Below are 17,039 nucleotides of genomic sequence, written 5' to 3'. Positions count from 1 at the left end.
CGTAGTCATAGTCGTTCTGGTTCTCTACTGATCGCAATACTATGAAGAAGGCTCCTTCTTTTGGCATGTTTCAATAATGAAACTCATATATCTTAAATAGACAACTACAAATAAACCATTTTCATTTTGGTGAATGGACCGACCATTACATATGATAAGAACTAATATTTGGCAAACATCGCATAATTTCAAGTAATCGAGTGGGTGAATAGGGTGGGAATTTGGGACCCCATTGTGTGTGATGAATGGCGAATTGGGTCTTGGGACAAATAAAAATTTCACATAGGAAAATGGGAATTTGGTGAATGATGATCGTTGAAAGAGACACTCAATTAATTTCGTGGTGAATAAGAGTAAACATTAAAGAGAAATATGGGTGAAAAACTCGACTACCAAACTGAAATTATGTAATAATAGTGGCGAACATTTTGACCACTATATGAGTATTTTATAAAATTTGGGCAAACCAGTCAACTAGTATATGGTGTTTTTTCTTGCCAATTTCTATAGCCTAATTGGGACATATTCGCCAATTGGTGAATAATCGCCACTAAAAAAATCCCTAATCCAATATTAATCAAATACGAATGTAGAATTTCATACCATGCTCTCGGTGCTTGTTTCAATCCATACAAATCCTTGTTTAGATTGTAAACCATGTTCCTCTTTCCAGGTTTAATGAATCCTTCTAGTTCAATATATATTTCCTCTTCAAGTATTCTATTTAGAAATGTAGATTTGACATCCATTTGATATACTTTGATATTCTTGTATGTAGCATAAGCCAACAATGTTCTTACTCCTTCCAGTCTCACCACAGGTGCAAAGTATCTCCATAATATATTCCTTCTTCTTGTGTATAACCTTTGCAAACTAGTCTTGCCTTATTTATGACTAGTTCTCCATTTTCATTTAGCTTGTTTTTGAAAATCCATTCGGTTCCTACCACATTCTTGTCAATAGGTCTCAATATTAATGTCAATGTGTTGTTCTTCTCAATTTGATCAATCTCTTCATTGATAGAATTTATCCAATCCTAAGTATCTAATGCAATCTTAACTATTTTTGGTTCAAAATCAGCAATCAAAGAGGTAGTGTCTCTTATCTAACTTCTTGTCTATACTCCTGCACTTTTGTCACCAATATTTTTTTTAGGGGAATGATTCTTTCTCACATACTTTTCCAATATAGGTTTAGTTCTTTGATTTCCACTAATTTCTTCACTCGGTAGGGTTTCAACTTCCTACTTAGGTTGAACTATCTAAAACATTATGTAACTCAGGAGCTATTGTCTGGTGCTTGGTGGGTCTCTACAATAACTCAAGAAATTTTTTAGGTGCCTCTTCATACACATGTACAAACTTGTTGTAATCTTCATATTCCTTCTTGCTTTCCACATCATTCTTCTATGCAAACTCATCAAATCTTACATTTTCACTTTCAATCATCTTCTTAGTATCTTTTTTCAAACACTTATAAGCTTTTCTCTTAGATGAATAACCATAGAATATACCTCCATCTCCTTTAAAATAAAATTACCATTCCTTGCATCCTTTTGAATATAACACCTACTTCCAAAGATTTTGAGATAAATTACATTCAGTGTATGACCATACCAAAGTTCATAGGATGTCTTGTTTGTTCTTTTCTTCAATTGAACTTGGATGAGAGTATAAATAGTAGCTCTAATTGCTTCTCTCTGGAATATCTAAGAAACCTCCTTTTCAATCATCAATGTTCTTGCACAATCTATAATTGATATATTTCTCCTTTCAAAAATCCTATTTTGTTGTGGTGTCCTAGGAGCAGACAATTGTCTCTTAGTACCATTCCTGACATAAAAGTTAGTGAATTCAATAGACATAAACTCACCACCTCTATTAGATCTTAAATATTTCAAAGATTTGTCAATTTCTTTCTCACCTCTAGCTTTATACCATTTGAACATATCAAAAGCATGTGACTTCACCTTCATGAACAAAACATACATCATTCTAGAATATTCAACAACAAACAGTATGAAATATCTGTCACCATGGTACCTATCAACACCAATTCGACCACATAGATCAGTAAGCACCGATTCCAAGATATCATTTGAACTGTGTGTCTTTCTTGAAAAACTAGAATTTGTCATCCTACAAAACTGACATTCTTTACACAACATTTTCTTGTTTTTGTAGATTCGATAAGCCTCTTACTCTCTTTTTTTCACTGACTTTCACTATGTTCTCAAAGTTTACATGACACAACCTTTTATGTCATGACCATACATCCTCAAATTTAGAAAATAAGAATGTTTGAATAGTAGGATCAAGATAGAATAAGTTACCTCTTGTTTGCATTCTAGTTCCAGTTAGGGCACCTTCATCATCAAAGATCTTGACTTTTCTATTCTGAAATTCTAGCTTATGACCTGAATTATTCAACTGTGCAACACTCAAAAGATTTTACTTTAGCTCTTGTACCCATTATGCATTATCACATCTAATCTTACCATTCAATAGTAGTGATCCTCCACCTTTCACTAAACATGTAACATCATTACCTAGCCTAACAGTTCCACCATCATCAATTTCTTCAAATTTATCAAACTTACTTAGATCACTTGTCATGTGATGTGAGTAACCACAATCAATTATCCATGAATTATTCTTTCTAACTTGTGAAATAAGGGAAATTTCACTTTATAACATATACCATCTCAACTATTTCCTTGTCATCATCAAAATTGGACTCAGTGTGCTCATCTTCAACAATGGAACATGATTTCTTCCCTTTATCTTTGTAATCATCATTCTTCATGTACTTGAAATCTTTTATGGCATTTCTGTCACTCTTACTTCTATTAGGACATTTAGTAGCAAAGTGAACAACCTCATTACACTTGAAACAAATCAAGAGCAGTTTACCTTTGTATTTACCTTTACCTCTTGATAACCTTCTTGCAAGTGATGCTTCAAGTTCATCCAGATCATCCTTGGATTTAGATTCACTTTCATCCCTACTTTTCTTTTCTTTTTTGGAACTTACAATAGTTAGTGAAGATATGAAAGCATTTCCAATTGTAACCGCACTATTTTTATAATTTCTTAATTCAAATGTAGTTAGTTGGTCAACTAAACTATCAAGTGTCAATAAATTACTAGGCATAGCTCTCGCTTCTTGAATTGTAGAAAATTTGATAGCATACACAGGCAGAATTGTCTTGAGAACTTTACTTACAATTTTAGAGTCACTAATAACTCCTCCAATATTTTTAATTACACTAACAACTTCTTTGATTTAGTTTGCATACTGTGCAACATTCTCATCTTCTTTCATTCTTATGTCATCATACATTCCTCTAAGACATTCAACTTTGGCTCTTCTTACATTATCATCTCCACCATGTACAAGTTCCATCTCATCCCACATCTGTTTGGCAAGAGTGTAATTCTTGATATAATCAAATTTGGCATCATTGAGTGCAAATGCAATCTCAATCATCAAACTATTATGATTTCTCTTCTCTTTCATTTTCTCCATAGTCAAAGGACCAATAGGGGTAGTGTATTCATGTTCCAACCAATGTGTGACATTATCTCTAGTTCCATATAGATGTAACTTCATTATGTCCTTCCATGATGAGAAATTCTCTTTGTTAAGACTTAGTACCTCTCTCTTATACATCTTTAATCTTTAGATCAAGTTCCTTTAAACTTCTTCCTCCAAGCACTTGCTCCAATATCAATTGTTAGATAACTGATAGGGGGAGTGAATCGGTTATGTTCAATTCTCCTATAGTCCCTTTTAACAACTTCAAAACCAAACAACATTTATAATCACTATAAGAAATCATTTGTCTTCACCATTAACACATTCAAACACTTTACTCCAAACTATTCATCCATAGTTTGAGTATAACTAACTAACAGTAAAAACTTAGTGATACTGTCCATTAGGTGTGATCTACTTGTGGATATTGTTTTTTTGGTTGAATTAGGTATAATCTCTTGATATTTTAAAAAACAACAATATACTTTTCTTGTCTTCACTAAAGTTGAATATGTACCCATGTATCCAAAGAGGCCCTATTCTTAAGAAAACCATTTGATGATTTGGGTAAACCTCAAGAAGTTTGTAACCCTTTGTATTGTGACAATCAAAGTGTCATTGTTTTGGCTAAGAATCTAATATTCAATGCAAAAACCAAAAATATTGCTCTTCAACATCACTTTATTAGAGAACAAATTGAAAACAAAGAGATTTCACTTCTATATTGCAACGACAAAGATCAAGTTCTTGATATTTTAACAAAGCCACTTTGTGAATTAAAGTTTCAACTACATTGTAAAAATATTTGTTTGCAATAAATTTAAGGGTTTGATGTTAACTCTCCAAGTAAAACTTAAGGGGAGGTTTTAGATATTTAATTTTTACTTGGCTTAGGCTTATTTATTTGTATTTAGTTTGAAACATTCCTTTGGCATTCCTAAATATAATTTGTTCTCTTGTACATATGTGTGGACAAGTTTTATTTTTTATTTTTTTCCTTTGATAAATAATATTAGTTTATCCTTCTTGTTGGTGTAAATAAGTATTTACTATTTATTGTTTACTTAAGTTTACTTAGGATAATGCATATTCATATTAGTTGTCATGTAGACACCTAGGAGTTTGCATATTCATATGAGTTGTCATGTAGACAACACAACAGTTTGCACTCCAATTGAACACATGTTGTCTACCACATCTCTTTATGAGATACACCTTTTCATTCTTATCCTCTCATTGTTTCACATACATTCATGCAAAATGGAGGATAATCCACTCTTGGTGGGCATGTGCTTAGTTGTTATGCTTATCTCTTTGCTCACTCCTAGTCATATTAGTTGCCTTTATATAGAAGTCACTTCTATAATATATTCATCCAATTATCTAATATCCAATCATTTGATATCCATTCTTATTTGATCATTATTTGTCTCTCTTGTGCTATCTACTGAGCTTCTTGATCTTGGCATTGAATTATTGCCTTAGGAAAATTCTTACATGGTATTAGAGCCATAGGAGTTTTATTGCTTAGCCATTAGAGAGATTTTTTTTTTTGTAGGTAAAGATTGGACCTTGCTTGTGTAAATTAGATATTGGTATCACATTCAGAAGGTCAAAAAACCCCCAAATTGACTTTTGTTTCATCAAAATTAGACATCTAAGGTGAACTATAGAGTCATTTGATTTTTGGAGGTGTGACGACAGTGATTCAGTGGTGCAAGAGCACCAACGGATCAATGAAATTCATCATACTTTATGTAAGTCCAAAGCTAGAAAAAATGGAATTAAATTTCATGTCAGAATGAAGTCATTAATGTAATTCACAATCTTGCAAAATTATGATTTTGCAAGATGTGTCGATTATAAAGTTTTAATCTTTTCAAATGTAAAATGGAAGTTGTAACCAACTCCATATAACCATCCATAAACCTTTATAAAAGGTTGAATGTAATTTAATCCAACCATGGTCGAGGGTGAGAAGTTTGAAAATATTTGATCCCTCTAACTATCGATATTCATGGATAGAATGAAGTTGTAAATGTGAATGAAGAAGGTTTTTGATAGAAATGATTTTCTTTTTTAATGGATTTTGGCCATTGGTTGTTTAATAGGAAATCAATTTCAAGAATTAGTTGGCATTATAGTTTGAGTTCAAGAATTGATTACTGATGATTTATATCTATTCGAGGAATTAGTTGGGCTGCATTCTATTATGAAATTGATTCAAAGAATTGATTCTTCATATGAAAAGTTTGATTTCTTTATTTTTCACAACATGGAATTTCTGAGTTCTATTATATCTTGGAGTAGATTTTTGTTGCCAAAAACAAATCTGATTTTGAAATGTTTGGAATGGTCTCCTTAATGCACATTTGAATCTACAAAATGTTAGGTTCTTGTGAATTTTAATAGCCATGGAATATATGAGTTTATTTCCATACCTTATGAATATAATTTTCAGTTTTGTATAGATTGTTTAAAGTAGAAAATCTGATTTGAAGGTTGTTTTGGGCAAGGGAGAGAAGCTCTATTTTCAGAGCATGGAAACTGATTCCCATTTTCTATATGCATTTAAATAATTTTCAATTTAGAAGTGGGCTGGAAATCAATTTGGTATAGAAATCAAAGTATGGATTTTAATTGCTCCAAAGGATGGATTCTTTACTCATCAGTTCATGAGACGAATTATATTCAAATTGCAAACTTATTCTAGCCAAGGAAATCAAATGTTAATGTGTACATGGAATGGGTTTTCATAGAGCAGACTTTTAAAAGGATTTTAAGAGATTTGAAGTGCAGATTTATTTTTTGTTTGGCCATATCTTAATGGGGTATTTGATTTATGACATTAGTTTGTGTGAGAAAAGATAGTGCAAATTTATAACTGAAAAATTTTGATATTCGTAATGAGTTTGGGGACCAAATTTTATGGGTAAGTTTTTTATTTTTTTAACAAAGGTTTGTATAACAGATTCAACTAAAAAAAATTGATTTTGTTAAGTGGGCTGATGTTGGATACAATTGATTAATTGGGTATTGTCCTTGATGTTACATAAATGTCATATCATTATTAGTTAATGCATGTTAAGCTCACTCAGGCAGTGAAGAGAGTTAGAGGGTATTGAGCTAGTTTAAACTAAGTCACAGAGAGAAGGACCTGAGCTTGAAGTTGAAGTTCATAATGAAGATAATTGAATTCATTCAAAGCCCAAAGAGCCTGTGTTAACAAGATATGTCAAAAGGCATCATGCACTTGATTAGATCATTGGAGACAAATCAGATGGAACAATGACAAGAAGAAAATTAAAAGGTACATGTTTACTTGTTGAATTTGAACCTAGAAATATTAAAGATGCTCTAGAAAATGAAAGTTGGGTTGAAACAATGAATGAAGAGATAGAATAGATAGAAAAAAACAAAACTTGGACTCTTGTTCCTAGACCCAAAGATAAAAATGTAATTAGCACTAAGAGAGTATTCAAAAACAAGCTAAATGAAGATGTAAAAGTGTCTAGAAACAAAGCAAGACTAGTATGTAAAGGTTATTCTCAAGAATAAGGTATCGATTATGGTGAAACTTTTGCACTTGTTGCACAATTAGAAGGTGTTAGAACTCTACTTGCATATGCAGCTCACAAATAATTTAAAGTGTATCCAATGGATGTTAAATCTATATTCTTAAATGGAATTCTTGATGAGGAAGTCTACATTGAACAGCCAGAAGGTTTTGTAGATCCTAAAAAAAGGGACATGGTTTGCAAATTACACAAAGCACTATATGGTCTCAAACAACCTCTCATAGCCTGGTATGAAAGACTACATAACTATTTGATACGGATTGGTTTTCAAAGAAAAAATGATAATAGTAGTCTGTATATCAAGGAAGGACTAAATAAGAAGATTGTTTTGGCAGAAATATTTGTTGATGATACCCTATTTATAGGAAATGATGAATTATGCAAAGTATTTTTAGAAGAAATGAGTAAAGAATTTGAGATGTCCATGTTTGGTGAAATAAAATTCTTTGTTAGATTGCAGATACAACAGAAAAAAAAAATGGTATCTACATTACTCAATCCAAGTATATCAAGGAGATACTAATTAAGAAGTTTGGAATGGAAGATTCAAGACCAGTTGGAACTCCCATTTCTACTGGATATAAGCTTTCCAAAAATGATGACTCCAAAGAAGTAGATCAGACCACATGCATATCAATGATTGGGAAATTAAAGTATGTAGTACATACAAGGCCTGACATTGCCTTAGCAGTTGGGATAGTGGCAAGATTCTCAGAAAATCCTAAATAAAATCACATGATGGCAATCAAGAGAATCATGAGATATCTAAAAAGTACTGAAGGCTATGGCTTATGGTACAAACTTGGAGGAAACCTGGACTTAAAGGAGTTTACTGATGCTGATTGAGCAGGAAGTCTTGATGACAGAAAAAGCACTAGTGGAGGAGTATTCTTTCTTGGTAAAAGACTAGTGTCTTGGACAAGCAAAAAATAAAATTGTACATCTCAATCCATAGTAGAGGTAGAATATGTGGCAGGAGCAGTCAATTGTTCTAACATTGTTTGGTACAAACAACTATTGAAAGGAATGAAGGTAGAGATCAAAGATCCAGTAGTCATATATTGTGATAACACTAGTGCAATCAATATATCAAAGAATCTAGTAATACATTCCAAAACAAGGCACATTGCAATCAAATATTACTTCTTAAGAGAATTAGTATAGGATGAAGAAGTTAGATAGGAATATGTGAATACAAAAGAGAAAATTGCAAACGTATTCACCAAGCCATTACCTAAAGATGCATTTTTGTATCTAAGAGATAAGCTAGGGGTCATTTCCCTATCTGAAGCTCACTAAATAAAGATTAGTGATGCAACAACTAGAGGAAGTTGAAGATCAATCAGTTGATGTAGTATTGACAAGGGCATATTGCAAATGAATCAGTACTTAAGGTACACTGATCAAAATTGTTGTCTTTGGCATGTGTTTTCAAAGATGGAGAAGTTTACTATCATATCTCTTAGAAATTTTTGTTATAGAGGAAGAAGTTCTATAAAGAAACATCAAAGAGGAAGAATAAAATTGGCAAAAGATTGTTGCAAAAAAAAGTTTTCTGACAAAGGGAGAAAGCTAAAGAGTTCACACTAACAGAGGGAGTCTTGTTCTCAAAATTTCATTATGCTATGACATGTTGTGTTGCCATCAATGCCAAAGAGGGAGATTGTTGGATACAATTGATTAATTGTGTATTGTCTTTAATGTTACACAAATATCATATCATTATCCATCAGCGCATGTCAAGCTCACTCGGGCAATTAAGATAGTTTTCTGTGTCTATTGAGTGTTCCTATGGTTGCCTAGTTTAGAAAGCAGTATCTACTGAGTTCACTCGGGTGTCAAAGAAAAGCACGAAGAAAATGAGTGTTAACCAAGCTCACTCGGTTAATGAAGGAAAGGTTGGATAGAATTAGTGTTAACCAAGTTCACTCAATTACCAAAGGATTTTCACAAGTTTCTAGTGATAACCAAACTTCTGTCGGTTAACACAGGAAATTGCTTTTGAGTTAGTCTCTGCCGAGCTAGGTTGGTTGACGAAGGATTTTCTTATTTTGGCATATTTTACTCAATTAATTTATCTATTGGTTCTAGCCAATCGAGGTGATAAATATTAATTATTCTAAGTTTTATTTGAGCCAACTTGACAATATGAAAGGTATAAGTATAAGATCAAGTTGTGTTTTTAAAGTGTGTAACCTGCCATGATCAAATTAAAAGGATTAAGAGAGGAAGCAAATTTGAAGGATAAGAAGAATATCCTTGTGGAATAGAAAAGCTATATTTGATCAGAAAGGATTAAATACAAGCCAGAATAAAGATCTGTAATCAATAATTCAATTGCATCTCAATTGGTTCAATTCATTGTTACTCTTTAACCATTGTAGTAGTGATCTAAATCTCTTAACAAAGTTGGCTTAATAGCCATTTGTGAATCCTCTAAACAAGTGGCAGTTCTATTGAATTATCTAAAGACCTCTAACAATGCCACTCTTAACAGGGTGATTAAATCCTTTAACAGGGTCACACCTAACAGTGTGTTTTGTAACCTTTAACAGGGTTGGCTCCTAACAGGGTTCACTTTAGAAGAGTGAAAAATAGTAACTAGTTGCAATTGGTAGTTTTTCCCAAATTGGATTTCCATATTAAATTCTAGTGTCAAAAGTGTTCATGCTATTTTCGTTTATGTGTTTGAAACTAAGTTATGGTAATCATAGATAATATCTAAAGTTTGTATGTTAAGCACTTACTAGGCACATTTAGTAATTACTGAGTTACAACATTTTGTATGTTTATTGAACATCAACAGTATTTAGTTTTCAGATTGTAGTTTATACTGACATCTAAAGGATCTGGGATTTATTTTAGTAGTAACTGATTCATCCCTCCCCTCTTAGTTACTCTTATATTTCCAATAGCTGAAACTTGACTAAATATTGGAATACTTAATTGGGATGGATGATTTAAAGGCTCTATTTATATAGTGTTCTTTTGATTATTCATAGAAGTAATCAACAATGATATGGAATATAAATGAATGACATTTATATTTGGGTAAAGTTTTGAAAAATTGGATCTTGTATTACATCAAATTGGTATCAGAGCTAGGAAAAAGTCTGGTGATTTGGTGGGTAGAATTTGTAACTAGTTGCTAGAGCGATCCATCAAAGCTATAGTAGAACAAAGATCGTCTTGTGTGAAGATCTCATGAGCAAAGGTCTTTGTATTGTCTCCACTGAGATAAGGCTAGGTAGAAGGTGCAAGCAAGAAACCACTAAGTGAAGGGTGGTCCACATCTTCCAAGATCTAGGTGTGTAAGATGGCAATAGGGTGATGGTGTGAAGTAGCATTAAGCAAGGTGGATAGTAGCCAAGTCAGTTGCAACATCAGAGTGAGCAGTCAAAGCATGACCCAAACAAAATTTTCAAGGGACATGGAAATCTTTCAAAATTTGGGAGTATGGTGTAGAAGCACTAGCAGATCAATGAAACTCATCATATTTTATTAAGTCCAAAGTTGGGAAAAATGGAATTAAATTCCATGTCAAAATGAAGTCATTAATGTAATGGGCAATCTTGCAAAATTATGATTTTGCAAGATGTGTCGATTATAAAGTTTTAATCTTTTCAAATGTAAAATGGAAGTTGTAACCAACTCCATATAACTGCCCATAAACCTTTATAAAAGGTTGAATGTAATTGAATCCAATCACAGTCGAGGGTGAGAAGTCTGAAAATATTTGATCCCTCTAACTATCAATAGTCATGGATAGAATGAAGTTGTAAATGTGAATGAAGAAGGTTTTTGATAGAAATGATTTTGTTTCTTAATGGATTTTGGCCATTGGTTGTTTAATAGGAAATCAATTTCAAGAATCAGTTGGCATTATAGTTTGAGTTCAAGAATTGGTTACTCATGATTTATATCTATTCGAGGAATTAATTATGTCGCATTCTATTATGAACTTGATTCAAAGAATTGATTCTTCATATGAAAAGTTTGATTTCTTTATTTTGTGTGACATGGAATTTCTCAGTTCTATTATATCTTGGAGTAGATTTTTGTTGCCAAAAATAAATCTATTTTTGAAATGTTTGGAATGGTCTCCTTAATGCAGATTTGAATCTACAAAATGTTAGGTTCTTGGGAATATTTAATAGCCATGGAATATATGAGTTTATTTCCATAAACCTTATGAATATAATTTTCAGTTTTGTACAAATTGCTTAAAGTAGAAAATCTGATTTGAAGGTTGTTTTGGGCAAGGGATAAAAACTCTATTTTTAGAGCATGGAAACCAATTCCCATTCGCTATATGCATTTAAATAATTTTTAGATTAGAAGTGGGCCGGAAATCAGTTTGGTATAGAAATCAAAGTATGCATTTTAATTGGTCCAAGGGATGGATTCTTTACTCATTAGTTCATGGGTTGAATTATTTAAAATTGCATATTTATTCTAGCCAAAGAAATCAAATGTTAATGTGTACATGGAATGGGTTTTCATAGAGCAGACTTTTAAAAGGTTTTTAAGAGATTTGAAGTGCAGATTTTTTTTTTTTTGGACACATCTTAATGGGGTATTGGATTTATAACATTGGTTTGTGTAAGAAAAGGTAGTGCAGATTTAAAACAGAAAAATTATGATATTCATAATGAGTTTGGGGACCAAATTTTATGGGTAAGTTTTTTATTTTTTTGACAAAGGTTTGGATAACAATTTGACTAAAAATAGTTGATTTTTTTAAGTGGGTTGAAACTCGACTAAATATTGGAATGTTTAATTGGGGTGAATAATTTAAAGGCTCTATTTATATAGTGTTCTTTTGATTATTCATAGAAGTAATCAACAATGATATGGAATAGAAATGAATGACATTTAGATTTGGGTAAAGTTTTAAAAAATTGGATCTCGTATTACATCAAATTGGTATCATAGCCAAAGAAGGGTCTGGTGATTTGGTAGGTAGAATTCATAACTAGTTGCCAGAGCAATCCATTGAAGCTACAATAGAACAAAGATGTTCTTGTGTGAAGATTTCATGAGCAGAGGTCTTGGTATTGTCTCCACCGAGATAAGATTGTGATGCAGGAGCATCCAGAGGTATAAGGGCAATCTTGTGTCACCCAAAAAAATGTACTTAGACTTAGTTTCTGTTTTATGTGTTTTCATTTTTGGATACCCATTTGGGTCAAATAAAGGTCCCAACTCTCACAGTTCCATTATCAATGTTCTAGGATAGAGTATTTGAACACCTTGGGATACGTGTAAATGTAAAAAAAAATAGGAGTATGTAATTGAGCCAACATTTTGGTGAACTAGGAGGTGTAAATTGGCCAGACGAATGTAATAGCAATTTAGAGCATTCTAAAAAAAGAATCAGGTCAAAAGGCTCCACGGTTTGAAAGTTATCACAGTTTTTCAATTTTTGGAGACCTCTTAAGAATGCTTCAAAGTCAGGTTAGGGGCATTAAATGACCTCAAAAAGGGCCAAAAAATGGGGGAAGAGCAAAGCTCATCCATAGGGCTATAGAGCGCTTCGAGAGCTTTTCGAAAATGTAAACGGTTCGTCAATAGGAGCTATGGTTCAAAAGTTATGCCACCTGGAAGTTCGATTACCATTTTTGGATTCTTCTAGATTTGCACCAACTTCTAACATGACTTCTGGAGCCTTCTACTTGGTCAGTGGATGCCTACTAGCACTTTCTAGAATGTACTCCTACTCCTTAACCCTCCATGGTCTATTTAAGGACATTTTTGGCATTGTAAAAGGTAGTTCGGAGTGGAATTTGAGAGGAGGTACCAAAAGGAGAAATTATCTCCAGTTTTGTGCTATTGTAAGCCCTTAGGGAATGTTTTGAAGTCTATTTTCTTTGTACTGAATGTACTAGCTTATTTTCACAGTTAATACAATTTCCCTTTTCCTGTTGTGTCCATTCTGTGCTTGGGTTGTGTCCCCATCAGGTTGGGTAGAAGGTGCAAGCAAGAAACCACTAAGCGAAGGGTGGTCCGCATCTTCCAGGATCTTGAATGGGTAAGATGGCAATAAGGTGATGGTGTGAAGTAGCATTAAGCAAGGTGGATAGCAGCCAAGTTAGTTGCAACATCAAAGTGAGCAGCCGAAGTGTGACCCAAACAACATTTCCAAGGGACATGGAAATCTTTCAAAATCTGGGAGTATAGTGTAGGAGCAGCAACAGATCAATGAAATTCATCATATTTTATGTAAGTCCAAAGTTGGAAAAAAGGGAATTAAATTCCATGTCAAAATGAAGTCATTAATGTAATGCACAATCTTGCAAAATTATGATTTTGAAAGATGTGCCGATTAGAAAGTTTTGATCTTTTCAAATATAAAATAGAAGTTGTAACCAACTCCATATAACTGTCCATAAACCTTTATAAAAGGTTGAATGTAATTGAATCCAACCGTGGTTGAGGGTGAGAAGTTTGAAAATATTTGATCCCTCTAACCATCGATAGTCATGGATAGAATGAAGTTGTAAATGTGAATGAATAAAGTTTTTGATAGAAATGATTTTGTTTCTTAATGGATTTTGGCCATTGGTTGTTTAATAGGAAATCAATTTCAAGAATCAGCTAGCATTACAGTTTGAGTTCAAGAATTGGTTACTCATGATTTATATCTATTCAAGGAATTAGTTGTGTTGCATTCTATTATGAAATCAATTCAAAGAATTGATTCTTCATATGAAAAGTTTGATTTCTTTACTTTGCATGACGTGGAATTTCTTAGTTCTATTATATCTTGGAGTAGATTTTTATTCCAAAAAAAAAAAATGATTTTGAAATGTTTGGAATGGTCTCCTTAATGCAGATTTGAATCTACAAAATGTTAGTTTCTTGGGAATTTTAATAAGCATGGAATATATGAGTTTATTTCCATACATTATGAATATAATTTTTAGTTTTGTACAGATTGTTTAAAGTAGAAAATCTGATTTGAAGGTTGTTTTGGGCAAGGGATATGTTGGTTATCACAATTGCTAATTAGAAACCTACGAGCCTTGTCTGCTCGATGATGGGTATCTAATTGATTTTGGCCAACTTGATAGGATTAATCTATTCAATTCAAATCCTCTACGCTTTTGGCTCTGCTAGACCAAGACTTGTTCACCCAAATCATAGATAGAAAAAACTTAGATGCAAGATGATTTACAGCGGATTATAACTCAAAAATAAATTCCTCAAGTGGCAAGTATTCAAGGAAACCTTCTGGATAGTGATTAATAATTATTATTCTTAAAAATTTTACTATTAGAATTGAGTGTTGCTGAAAATAAAATTTTAAAATGAATTATTAAAATAGGTAAGTATCAAATCCTTTAGGAAAATAGACTAATAAAAGTCACCAGCACATGAATTGAGAAACATGAAAAATTTAAATGATCAATGCCAAATTTCAAATGGGCTATAGAGTCAATAATATACATTTTTCACATACAATGTTGGACAATAGAGTCAATATTTGTAAACCATTTAGTTATCATGATGTGTTGAATTATTTCTCTTTTTGTGTATTTGAACTAGCCTATAATATTTTAACCTGTAAAAGAGCAGAATGGGTACAAATATGAAAACAATTTTATTTCATTGTATTTGCATTGTTGATCAAGCTCAAATAATAGAGAACAATTCAACTTTCTTATCATGATAATGAATTATAAAATGACTCACAAAAGATGAACTATATAATATTTAACTCTAATGCAAATGAAACTCTTACTGATTTTACAACAGGAAAGTCATGTTGAATGCATCCAATATTTTGATGCTCTATCCAACATGATTTCTGACTATAATCAAAATATATATCCAGCACCCTCAATACAGAGGATCTTTGTTCGACTCCAATCTTTTTCAGAAAAGGGATCTGATAACCTCCTTGCTTCAAAATGTGTAGAAATTTTTTTTTAAAATAAAATATTTCTTAAAAAGTTGTCCCTTGCTAAGTTTGAAATCATATACTTATGGACAATGAAAAGGCACTATGCCCTTTTCCAAAACAGTCACAACTTTTCATAACAAATAACTGATTGGTGATTTCTCAAAAATGCTTGTAACATAGCTTGATATTATGAATAAAAGCCAATAATTAATAATTTCCTTCACAAGTTTAGAGTAACTGTATGATACAAGGCATGCCATCGCACAGTATGAGTAAAGCTTGAACTATAAATTCCTCCTCCTTACAATACACACAACATGATAAAGTAATATTTTCCACACATAAATGATGAAGTGAATGCATTTGACATCAGCCACTACCCATCATATCTCAACTTCTTGACCATGATAAGGTGTGTATAGGGAATCTAGACCCGATTATTAATAGCAAACAAGCAACCCTCATCTCCATTCACACACGGGCAGATTTCTTCATCCTTTACATATAAGTTTGACATGCTTACTGAACTGGGGATGAGCGGGATATAAAGCATTATTCAAACAAATATCATTGCTATAGGAAGGTCACTATATTCTCCCATGAACTCAGCCCATTGGGTTGATTTTGCTACAATATACAGGTACGATTAATGGAATCTTCTCTTCTGAACATTCAACTTCCAGGATGCATAATGCCTTCCAGCAGTTCCTCCTGTGTGTTGATCTTTAGGCAGAAGTTCTTTTTACCCAAAATATGTCACATATATACCTACAAAAAACAAAAACACTCATTACATTCAAAGCATTAAATAAATTATAAAACTGTGCTGGAAAATATTCATCATAATTTCTGGGATGGCTCTCAGCAACATCATCATCATCTTATGTATCATCTCTAAACTTGTTATGAAACTCTATCATGCAAGTCCATTTTCATAGGTGGTACATCCTTCTCCTTCTCTTTGTTTGTGGGGAAACAAGTAAAAGATGAATTATCAAATGGAATTGATGATGCAATAAAAAAGGAAAAATATCTTGTCATTCATTCAACCTCTTTTAATAAGTGTCGTAAACATGTCTCTTACTTGATGCAAACTAAAATATTTTGAATCAACATATAGTTCTACAATATGGACATCTATGCACATGTCTCCTACCATCTCAGGATCAAGAGAAAGTAAACTCAAGTTTACTTCCATTTTTCTAGGACCAAGGACACATGTATGCTAGAACTCATATTCGTTGTAGTAATTAGGAGGTCCCTCCAACAAGCAAAGAAACTTTGGTCTAAAAAGATGCATTATTTCCCATCAGAACTTCATATGTTTCAACAAGAGAATGCATTGTTGATTGCACCGGATGGTGAAATGAAGACCATTCTTGCTCCAGTTTAGAAGTAAGTGAAGCAACACTATGTGCCTTCTTGTAGAATTTTGATTACCTGCCACCACCTTTAGCCATTCTAATCGATGTATGTCTTTGAAAATGCACTGCCCAAAATTGAACTGCAAATGGATTTGTTGTTAATGTGGTTTCATTTTGTGCACTACTAGAAGATCCATTTTCATCCTTTGTAATAGCTCTCCTCAATGATTTCTTTTTGTATTATAGGTGTTTTGTATTTATCAAAACTATCATATACCAATCATGAAACCAATATGAAAACTTCCCTATCACAATTACGACTTGTTCCTCCTTTGCTTTGATCTACTTGAGGTTTTGAAACCCAAACCAACCATGAAACATCTTTTTTATGCTCTTTTCTGTAAGAATCACAAAACTACATGGCTCTAGTAACTTCATCAATATCAATGTTGCTATGTAGAACATAGATCCTTAGGGAAGCCCTAGTATGTTTCAAAAACAACCATTACTACTCCAGGGTCCAATAAGTTAGAAGGAAAATCAAGATACTATTTTTTATGTCTTGATCTTGGTTATGAATATGCATCACCAAATCTCAGATCAGGTATTTTGTACCATCTGTCATGTCAATTTTATTACAACCATCATGAAATG

The 17,039-nt window shown here is 32.5% G+C and overlaps 1 pseudogene; it reads right to left on the bottom strand.

The window, feature by feature from the left end:
• Nucleotides 1–16,598, bottom strand: part of LOC149561662 (zinc finger CCCH domain-containing protein 4-like) — a 36,713-nt pseudogene extending 20,115 nt beyond the window's left edge.
• Nucleotides 16,599–17,039: the final 441 nt, after the last annotated feature.

The sequence above is a fragment of the Cupressus sempervirens genome, chromosome 4 (genome assembly GCF_028749045.1).
Source record: "Cupressus sempervirens isolate cs-2001-9-10 chromosome 4, ASM2874904v1, whole genome shotgun sequence".
Taxonomy (NCBI): Eukaryota; Viridiplantae; Streptophyta; class Pinopsida; order Cupressales; family Cupressaceae; genus Cupressus; species Cupressus sempervirens.
Note: the sequence above shows the minus strand (reverse complement) of the source record. Positions and strands in the feature narration are given on the sequence as shown.